An 11,394-nucleotide genomic window follows, 5' to 3' on the forward strand; every position below is an offset into this window, starting at 1 on the left:
TGTAAATAATCATTCTGTACAATACGATAATTTTAATTCTACAACTGTTTATAACTTGCATAGTTCCCATTTCTGTATAGCTGTATATCTCATATTTCTGTATAGTTTTTTTTTATTTCATGTCTGTATAGTTTTTCACATTTATAACATACCTTCATACCGTGTACATTATAACATACCATAATAGACCCATTTCTGTAATATATTTACATATCTATATTATTGCTAATATATATTTGTAATATATCGTTATCATGGCTAAAGCACTTCTGGATGGATGCAAGTGACAATAAAGCTGAATTCTACTCTATTCTATTCTATTCTATTCTATTCTGATGAGCGAATCATGAACAGACTCCAAACCAGTTGGTGGCGGTATTGCACCACATCGTTGTTTGCCAACCGCCGACAAACCACAAAGACGAAGAAGACGTAGTGCCCGTGCCCGCCCAGAGCACAAAGTAGGCTTTCAGAAGAAACAGTGTAACCACAGTCATCATACTTGTTATCCTCCACGGGGACTTTTAGTTTTTTTTTCTTTGTTTGTATTTTTAATCCGTCTAAGGGAAATATAGTGTGACTGTACTGAGCTTCCTTACTACTGCCCCTCTGGTCTCCGGCATATCACGTTTCTGTTTCTCATGCGTAATTGGAAAGATGTACGTTTCGTAGCTCGGAAGCTTGGTCTCTCTGCAAGGTAGCCATTAACGTACAGGGAGGTGAGTGAGCCAGCTGTCTTTACTAGTCCTAGTTCAACTACAAAGCCGGCCTTCTCCGCTGGGGGATCTTTATTTCGGGTTATTCTGAGAGGGGATTGAGGGCCTTATTTTGTTTTAATCATTTGTGTTCTGCTAGTTGTTTTTCTTCATATGAAGATGTTGTACTGAGTATTATGATTTCATGAGGTGGCTAAAAATACAACAGATTCCACAATAACAGAATCAGTAATATGTCTTTTAAGATGGCGCAGGCTGTTGTAGCAGCTCCCTGTCTTCTTTCTTTTTGTTCCTACTATTTTTTTAAATTATTTTGATACCTTTAGCTCAATATTTATCTTTTTATATAATATTTATCCATCATAACTCTGTTTCTGCACTCAGTGAGTGCATGTTGTTTGTTGTATATTTCCTGCTATGACAACTTAGTTTTCCTCTGGGATTAATAAGGTTTTTCTGATTATGATATTGGTGCTGAACCTACGAGGCAAAATAATGCTACACAATACAATGGTCTGCAGTAGTGCCCTACAATAATACAATAAATTTAACTGGCTTAAATATAAAAATCTTTTTTCTGTCACAGGTGACTGGCAGCAGGCGAAGAGTCTGCAGGAGGAGCATCTCAGCACCTGTAGTCAGAAACATTGGTTCTTCATCGAAGGTGACAAAGAAAAATCGCCAACATTATTCTACAGACATTAATTGGTTATTATTTTAATAATAATAACATCTAATTCTGTACACAGTGACATTTTGCTTGTTTATCCCAAATGAGAGACAAATCACTGCTGAAGAAAAATAATGTTCTCAACCTGCTTACATTAAATCAATGGATAGATGAAGTTAGCCGTTTTTAACCCTCCTGAAAATAAGCTTCTCAAGGATCAGTTTTTGGTCCTGGATTTTTTTTTTAACCTTTACACACTCTACATGTTGCTATCATAAAGTATCTGATAATATGTTCTAGTTTTGCACATGATACATTTTTCACAGCTGATACACAGTTGTGCTTTATTCCCTCTGATAATCTCTGATAGTGTATTTTGTTAATAGTATTACATCCTCTGCACACTTTGGCCGCTCTGAAAATGAAGGCAACAAACCAGAGAAGTTTGACTCCCTGGAAGAACTTATAAGTACACCTACACTGAAGACTAATTTAGGAGAACCCCTTTTGACCTGGACAAGAAAAAGCCCCCTGTAAAGTTATGAAATCTTAGTAAATGAGGAAAACAGGAACAGCTCTGTAGCCAGGCTAACTAAGCCACCGGTCTAATGTTTGGACACACCTTCTCATAGGGCTGTGCGATATGACCAAAATCTCATATCCCGATATAAGACATCTATCCTGATAACACTATAAATCACAAAAATGTAACATTTTCTGTAAATTCTGTGAATCTCGGGCAGCTCGACTTGTATAAAGTGTTTCCAGCTGGGCGTCGTGTACCTGGAGTCGAGTGTTTTAACCGATGCATGAAACGATGCAGAAAGTAATATACTGTAGCCACTACAGTGACCATCAAAACGATGAAAAAATATTGCCGTAAACAGTTTATTTTGCGACACCACGAAACAAACGATAGCGTAAAATGAAACAATAGATGTTTTCACATCGTCATCCGATACATATTGTTATGTCGAACAGCCCTACTTACTTTACTACCTTCTCATAATTTTTCTATTTTATAATGGCTTTTTACATTTTAGCTACTAATTTAAAGGATCAATCTCCAAATGAACACTCATGGAATTAAGAGACAAAAAACTGTTAAATAACTCAAAACATATTCATATTTTAGATTCTTAAAAAAAATTCAGATTCTTTAAAATAGTCAGTTGTCTTGATTACTACTTTTCTCACTGTGTGTGTGTGTGTGTGTGTGTGTGTGTGTGTGTGTGTGTGTGTGTGTGTGTGTGTGTGTGTGTGTGTGTGTGTGTAGATATATGTATGTATATGTACTAGAGCTGGGCGATAGAACGATAACGATATGTATTGCGAAATAACTTTTTCTCGATAGAAAAGTTAAACTATCCGGTTGTTCAGTGATGATGCGACGAATCCTACTTCCGGGTCTAAAGTAGTCTGCGTTTAATATGGCTTTTGTGTTGTTAACATGTTTAATGTTATGTATTTTCTTCTATTTGATCTCAAAAAGCTCCTAAAACAGTCAGTGATCACTGTTGACCTCCCTCGGCTTTTATTACCGCTAATCATTTATTTAAGCTCAGTTTTTAAAACCTTATGATGTAACTACAGCCCAGCCCATGCAGCAGTATATGAATGACTAACCTTGTATTGTGGATGGATTATCTCAGTTGTTCTCCTGGCTGAAGTTTGGTCCTTTTACAGCATCCTGCCATGCGATTACATTTGTTCCTGACCACCGAGAACACTTATGTTAACTTTTATCGAGTGGAAAAAAGTTAACTTGTTTATATTATGCTAACATAGCTGTGTCGCTAGCGGTCACGTAGCACATCATTATATACCAGGTAGCTCAACTTCAGTAACCCTACAAACGTCACTGCTGTTTAGTTTTCTGTCTTCATTTATGCTGGAAGTGATAACAGAGCTGTACGTTTTAATTTGTTTCCAAAACCCTGCAGTCAGGACATGCTATATTGTATTTAGATAGAAGCTAGCGAGCTAACTCCCTGCTAACTTCTAACTCCGTTAAATGTCATAAATTCCGTTTTCATGGATGCCTGGATGTTAAACTCAATTGTTACACCTGGTAGAGCAGAACGCTGATCATTTTATTAAAGATGAAAGACTTTAGACAGTTTTTCAACTCTCAGTAATGCCATAGTGATCGTTTGATATATGGACCTGCAGCGGAGTTTAGGCCCAGACACGGCTAGTGACGTCAGACTGAACAACCGGATTGCGATAGGCCTCATCTCTCGTCCTCTTAAAAAAAAAAAAAAAAAAAGAACAGCCAATCCAAATTAAGTAGCGCAGAGCCGAACCAATCACAGCCGCAGCATCACGTCACGTGACTTGTTACGTACAGCAGAGGTCCCCAACCCCCCGGCCTCGGACCGGTACCGGTCCGTGAGTCGTTTGGTACCCTGTCGCGAGAGTTGAGGCTCAGGTGTGAAATGTATAGTTTTCAGGGTTTTTATCGGTTTTCAGCGTTATTTTGTTATCGTTTTTATCGTTTACTCGGTTTTCCTTGGTCTTTTCAAGCGTGTTATGAATAAATTTTCTTTTTTTCGGTACTGGTACTAGTTTTATTTTGTTGTATTTATCCGCGACACCTTAAAGGCCGGTCTATGAAAATATTGTCGGGCATAAACCAGTCCATGGCGCAAAAAAGGTTGGGGACCGCTGACGTACAGCACAAGTGCCAAGCTGCACATGTGTATTTGTTTGGGAAGCAGCCAGTGGCCGTGCCGCCTGGGTAATGGAGGAAATTAGTGTGCCGACTAGAGAAAAATCAACCGAGAGCGTGACCAAAGGTTACCGAAGAGAAAACGGATGATGGTTCCAATGTCGGAGAGATTGTCGAACGGAAGAGCCGCAGAAGTTCCGTAGTGTGAAGGTATTTCGGCTATTAGCGTGCACTGTAAATTGTGCCGAAAGCAAGTCTGGAAATACAATAAACCGGTGTATGCTCAATCTCTGACTGAAAGCGCTAATTCGTCATTCGGCTTTTGTCAAACTAAAGTAACTGTTAAAACTGTTTGAAAAGCTAAGCTATACAACAAGGAGAGGTTGAGAATTTCCTTTTAGTTCTCAGTTTATTTGATATTGACAAAAGTTAGTCAATTTTGTCTGTTCTTCTGTAAAACAAACTAAGATTTATTTTTAGAATTAATATTTTGTTTCTAAGTGGAATTGACAATTTAGTCTGTTTCATTTGTTCTATTTTGAAACTTAAACGCTTTAGCGGCTGCCTTTTGTGTAGTTTGCAATATTTGCCTTTATTTATCTGAAAAAGTCTCATGTTCCTTAAGTACATCTACCCTGTTGAACTTATTATTAGAGATGGCACGATACCACTTTTTTATGTCCGATACCGATTCCGATATCATAAATTTGGATATCTGCCGATACCGATATGAATCCGATATAGTGTTTTTTAATCAACAAAATTGTTTTTTGTTTTAAATATCTTGCTGCATTTTGTATAAGTTCATACTCAAGTTTAAAAGAACAACTACACTAAAGCTATTCTGTTATACCTGTATGCAAAAAAAAATATTTCATAGTTCCGAAATACTGATCAATCTAATAAACTTAAACCTACACCATCCTCCCTATTCTGGTATTTTAAAGAGTACTTAGCGTAAATATTAAGCAACCTAACTAATAGGGTTCCAACTCCCAGCAACAACAAAAATAAATAAATAAAAAATAGGGAACCACCCCTCACGCGCCACCTCATGATGCTTAATCGACGTAATCAACCTTAATTTGATGCAGTGTGAAAAAAAATGCACAGAAATCAATTATTTTTCAAGAAATATTAAATAGATTCAACATCTTTCTTCAACAAAATTGCAGACTGCACAGATGGTACCTTCCCAAAGGAAAATGTACTATAGCTTACTAGGGTATATTAGACTTAACAGTTACTATATACAGTAATGGACTTCTATACATTTTACATCAGATTAAAACTTTGGGTGTAAGATTCAGATAATTATTTAATAACAGCCAGACATTTTAAATGAGAATAAGAAAGAAAAGTATGTCTTTGTGCCCCCTTTTCCAGTTAATGCCCTATCGGCCCCCCTGGCTAAACTTTGCTAGATCCGCCCCTGCACAGTTACCAGCGTCAGCTGCGTAGAAAAAGATCCTCGAGTAGAAAGTAATATTAAATACATTCTAACAACAGCTGATCAAGCTTAAACGTGCTGCTGTTGTTCAGCCGCTGGTTTCCTCTTTCTGGTGCAAAGTGGGCCAAAAACAAAGAAGAGAGACGGAGTCCCGACAGAAAAGCCGATCAGCTGATCATTAAGCAGTTTCATGATTGAAGTAGCAGCCAGAAGAGGCAGTCGCTCCATATATCGCTTGTTAAGCTTAACGCAGGAATGCTTTACATTAAGAGATGGACTTACACACTTGCTTTACTTCTCTCGGGGATAACTTTGTCGGAGATGAAATGCCGGGTTGCTAGCGAAGCTCCACATGCTATCCAGACCACTGACAGGTCCCGCATGCCACAGCCGCTCTATCACGTGATGCATACTGCTCCGACGTGCTAACGTTCTGAGGCGAGTTACGGCGTGTTGCAAGTTTTGTGAGGTGCTTTCGTGATATTTAATGGATCGGATTACATTTTTTATTTTTCTCCGATATCCGATCCAGTAATTTAGGTCAGTATCGGACCGATACCGATACGTAATATCGGATCGGTCCATCTCTACTTATTATGGGAAATAAATATTTAAATCAAAACAAGCTGCTGATTATTTCACAATTTACTTGTGAGCAACGGCACATTTAAATCTTACAAATATAGTTATTTGGCTTATATCGTGATAGATATCGTTATCGCCGGAAATGAAAAAAAAAAAACATTGTGATATGAAAAAATCTATCGCCCAGCTCTAATATGTACACTTTATAGGTTTTATTATTCCATTAGTGCATTTCACTGTTTTAGTTCTTTGTCATCTTTGTCATAGGCAAAAGAAGGGGAAGCGTGCTGAAACCTCTCCAAATTTTTGACCAACCAATGCCAGCAAGTAAAGATGAACGAGTTGTAATCCCTGTGGACAAGACTTTCATCACTATGAAGAAGGCCAGAAGACGCCAGCGCATTGACAGTGGAGACAGAAGCTTCATGTGTGATCAGTGTGGAAAGGCTTTTACTCGTAATAGCAGCTTAAAACAACATAAGCTCATCCACACTGGCATTAAACCATTCAGCTGTGATCAATGTGGAAGACATTTCAATCACAATGGCAGCTTAAAACAACATCAACTCATCCACACTGGAGTTAAACCATTCACCTGTGATCAATGTGGAAGGTGTTTCAATCAAAAAGGCAGCTTAAAACAACATCAGCTCATCCACACTAGAGTTAAACCATTCAGCTGTGATCAGTGTGGAAAGTGTTTCAATTATGTTAGCAGCTTAAAAAAGCATCGCCTTGTCCACACTGGATTAAAAGCATTTAGTTGTGATCAGTGTGGAAAGTGTTTCAATCACAATGGCAGCTTAAAAAGACATCAGGTCGTTCACACTGGCATTAAACCATTTAGCTGTGATCAGTGTGGACAGGCTTTCATACATAATAGCAAGTTAAAAAAACACCAGCTTATCCACACTGGATTAAAACCATTCAGCTGTGATCAGTGTGGAAAGACTTTCACTGAGAATGGCAACTTAAAAAGACATCAGCTCGCTCACACTGGAGTAAAACCATTCAGCTGTGATCAGTGTGGAAAGACTTTCACTCAGAGTGGCAGCTTAAAAAAACATCAGCTCATCCACACTGGATTAAAAGCAATTAGCTACAATCAGTGTGGAAAGCCTTTTTCTCCGAGTAATGGCTTAAAAGAACATCACCTCGTCCATGCTGCAAATAAACCATTTGTCTGTGCTCAGTGTGGAAAGTGTTTCACTGAGAATGGCAACTTAAAAAAACATCAGCTTGTCCACACTGGCATTAAACCATTCAGCTGCGATCAGTGTGGAAGGACTTTCACTCAGAATAGCACCTTAAAAAAACATCAACTTATCCACACTGGATTAAAACCATTTAGCTGTGATCAGTGTGGAAAGTCTTTTACTGAAAATGGCAACTTAAAAAAACATCAGCTCATCCACACTGGATTAAAATCATTTAGCTGTGATCAGTGTGGAAAGTCTTTTTCTCAGAGTAACGGCTTAAAAGAACATCAGCTCATCCATACTACAGATAAACCATTCACCTGTGATCTGTGTGGAAAGTCTTTTACTTATAGTAAAAGCTTAAAAGATCATCTTCTCATCCACACTGGAATTAAATCATTTATCTGTGGTCAGTGTGGAAAAGCTTTTACTCAGAGTACAACTTTAAAAAAACATTTACTCATCCACACTGGAATTAAACCATTTATCTGTGGTCAGTGTGGAAAAGCTTTTACTCAGAGTACAACTTTAAAAAAACATTTACTCCTCCACACTGGGGTTAAACCATTCACCTGTGATCAGTGTGGAAAGTCTTTTAGCTGCATGAGTTCCTTGAAAGAACATCAGGCCATCCACACTGGCATTAAACCATTTGTCTGTGGTCAGTGTGGAAAGGGTTTTACTCAGAGTAAAACTTTAAAAGAACATCAGCTCATCCACACTGGAATTAAACCATTCAGCTGTGATCAGTGTGGAAAATCTTTTACTCGGCGTAGAAACTTAAAAAAACATCATCTCCTCCACATTGGTGTTAAACCATTCACCTGTGATCAGTGTGGAAAGTCTTTTAGCTGCATGAGTTCCTTGAAAGAACATCAGGCCATCCACACTGGCATTAAACCATTTGTCTGTTGTCAGTGTGGAAAGGGTTTTGGTTGCATGGATGCATTCAAAAATCATCAACTAATCCACACTGGAGTTAATTAATTTTTATTGGTCAGTGCTGAAATGCGGCCAATTCTATGTAAACATTTTAAAAAATCAGATTGTTCACACTGCAATTATAGCGTGTATTTAATTGTGGTAATTATGAAATTTGTGGAAACTTTCATTTATAACAAATGTTACTGAGGCATCAGCAAATCCACAACATATGTCGTGCTATGACAAAACTGGCAGACCAATGTGACATTACTCTGACAAAGTTCTTTTGGACATATTAAGTTTGAAGAGGCTCTACCGATTGCAGACTTCTATACCTGTCATTGTACTGGGTCTTTGACCCAGTGTTTTGTGCTTTTTGACATTAGCATTCCATTTGATTGAATATTGTAATATTTAATGTTTATTTCTATTTATATTCTTTTAATTGTTTTTCTGCTTGATGTAATATTTGTAATTTCTAGTCTTTAGGTTCTGTTATCATACCTCCCCTCTTTTTCACATTCTGTGTTTTGTCAGCAGTGGCAATCCTAGCCTGCTTGGTTCCCTGGGCGAACACCCACTCTGCCCCACACCCACAGATAAAATATATGTATGTTAAGGATTGTACATGCATATAAAGCATATTTTACTGTAAAAACTGTTGTTGGAACCATACTGAATTTAGTCAGATAAACACACACGCACATACATACACACATGTGTGTATGTATATTTATATGTATGTGTGTATGTATATTTATATGTATGTGTGTATGTATATTTATATGTATGTGTGTATGTATATTTATATGTATGTGTGTGTGTGTATGTATATGTATATATATATATATATATATATATATATATATATGTGTATGTATGTATATGTATTGTGGGATTATAATATTATTTTATGCCATGTTAGATCCCTATTTAAAGATTGTGAATTATTATGTAGTTTTAGTTTGCATTATTCTCCTGAATTAGAAGAAGGTGATAACTATTGCATTTGTTAAACTGATTTGCATTACATTAGACTGCTGATTTATTGTGAATGAATAATATTGTTTCATGATGCATTATACTGCTGAGTTATAAGAAATACTGTTCGCAGAAAGTCATCGCCTTATTTGTCTGATTAGAAGAGAACAGAACATACTGGAGTTTTCTGCCCCATCTCAGCAGGAGCAGATAAACAGGGAGCCAAGGTCGTAGCTTAGGCGCTGTGTGAGAGAAAGCATGTGAATGTTTAGGCTTTGATGATAAGGTGGGGGCCACTAGAGGCTATAAGAGTTTGATCAATGCTCCACCATTTTGAGATAAGATGCTGTCTGCGTACGGTGTCCATCTCCCACGCGTGTGATCATTAAAATCATCGTTTGACTCAACCCGGCCGGACCAGTGTTGTTATTGTGGTTTTTCCTCTTGTATCCATCCCCAATATTTGAACTCGTAACAGCTTGGGGGCTCGTCCTGTGGTATTGGGGTGGAAGTTGGAGGTTTGGACGGTCCGAGGTTGTCCAACGGACAGGCACAAGCCAGTGGTCTGACGTGAGTGGGCATAAGCCGGCTTATACAAAGGTAAGGCACTACCTGTTGAATCTATTTCCAAAGTGTGCCAAATTGGACATGATATTATTAAAGTCTACTCACTGAAATTACTGGTGGATGTCTGTTTTGATGAAAAATCTCATGAGTTAAAGCAGTTAGAGTCTGCTAAGAAGAAGGTAAAGCAGTTAGAGTCTGCTAAGAAAAGTTTAAATACTGGGTTAGAGTCCCAAGAAATTGAGTTAGAGTCTCAAGTAGTTTGGTAGGGAATTGGTCATTTTGTTGGTTAGAGTCCAAATTGGTTATAAGAGTGGACCTGAGTGGTCATTTTGTGAGTTAGAGTCTCCATTGACCTCTAGGTTGCACTTGCCTCAGTCAGACTCTTGTTTTGGGGTGCTGACTGTTGTTTCAAAGTGTTATAAATTATTATAGGACGGCAGTTAGAGTCTGCTAAGATGCGCATAGCCCGGAGGTTACGCTCCCTCCTGGCCATGGACGCGCGACCTTGACCTGTCGGCAAACAGGGTTAGTTCAGTTTGGCTTGACTGTGGAGCTTGGGGCACTCCGGAATAAGCTAGAGTCTGTAATGGTATCTGCGCTTTTTTGGACACTGTTAAATTGAGTTAGGGACTTTAGAGATTAGGCCAGATACAGTTAGAGTCTGATACTGCTTAATTGATTACAAAAAAGTTGGACTTTCTTCGGTTGGACCCGTTAACTTAAATTTGTCAAAATTGTGTAGGCGCTAAATCTGTCAGGCCTTACAGTGATTGTAAATATAAGACGTCTGTGTAATATAAAGTAATAGAGCTGTGTGTGAGACGAGGCCGTGTGTGACGACAGCGCGCTGCAGCGCTGCGAGCTATTTTTAGACGGTGTGTGAACATGCAAATGAGGTGGCTGCTGTGAAGCGCACAGAGGACTTTTGCTTCCTGTTTAGTGTGTTTTTGAGTTTTATAATTATGATTTGCAAGCAATGATACATGCCTGTAAATAAGACGCTGATTTTGCTGATTATAATATTACAAATAAAGTTTTGAATGAGGGTGAATGTTTGATGCTTGGCTGGGTTTTGATATAGAAGAGACAAATCGTGCATGATTTAGACCGGCACTTATGTCGGCAGAGTAAGATTGTGTGATAAATACAGCTGTGATTTGTTTCAGTTTTGTGGTGTGAAATATGTTGGGTTTTAAAACTGATGTAGAGAAAGGAGAAATAAAGGGAGAGTGAAGAATTATTGAGAAGTAGAGAGAGGAGTGTGTTGGGAGACTGGCATGTAGTCTGCACTGTAAAGGTGGGCGTGTTGCCTGCTGGTCTATTTAACAGTGATGAAAATGATATTAAATAAATCTCTTAGTGTGTTAATACAGGTGGCTACGGGCCTGGACCAACTGCCCCCACAAGCACAGCGGCCGAAGCAAAATTATAGTAATGGAAACCACACTCAGCAAGAATCAGCAGCTGTGGAAAAGACAGCAGCTAGCAGAGAATTAGAGGAGAAAATAAGAGAAGTTTTTAACACATAAAATTGGGGCCAACAGACTTGTGGAGGTTGGGAAGGCGTCCGGAGCATCACATCAAAAGGTGAAACAAAAACACACACAAGCAGAGAAATGTGAGAGAAAGGC

The 11,394-nt window shown here is 38.3% G+C and overlaps 1 long non-coding RNA gene across 1 annotated transcript; it reads left to right on the forward strand.

Moving 5' to 3' along the window:
* The first annotated feature begins 425 nt into the window (after window positions 1–425).
* Window positions 426–9,012, forward strand: LOC308409644. Its single transcript, XR_013974042.1, has 3 exons — window positions 426–719; window positions 1,303–1,380; window positions 6,360–9,012. It is a non-coding gene; the product is annotated as an uncharacterized lncRNA (long non-coding RNA).
* Window positions 9,013–11,394: the final 2,382 nt, after the last annotated feature.

Source organism: Rhamphochromis sp. 'chilingali' (assembly GCF_963969265.1).
Source record: "Rhamphochromis sp. 'chilingali' genome assembly, chromosome: 1".
Taxonomy (NCBI): domain Eukaryota; kingdom Metazoa; phylum Chordata; class Actinopteri; order Cichliformes; family Cichlidae; genus Rhamphochromis; species Rhamphochromis sp. 'chilingali'.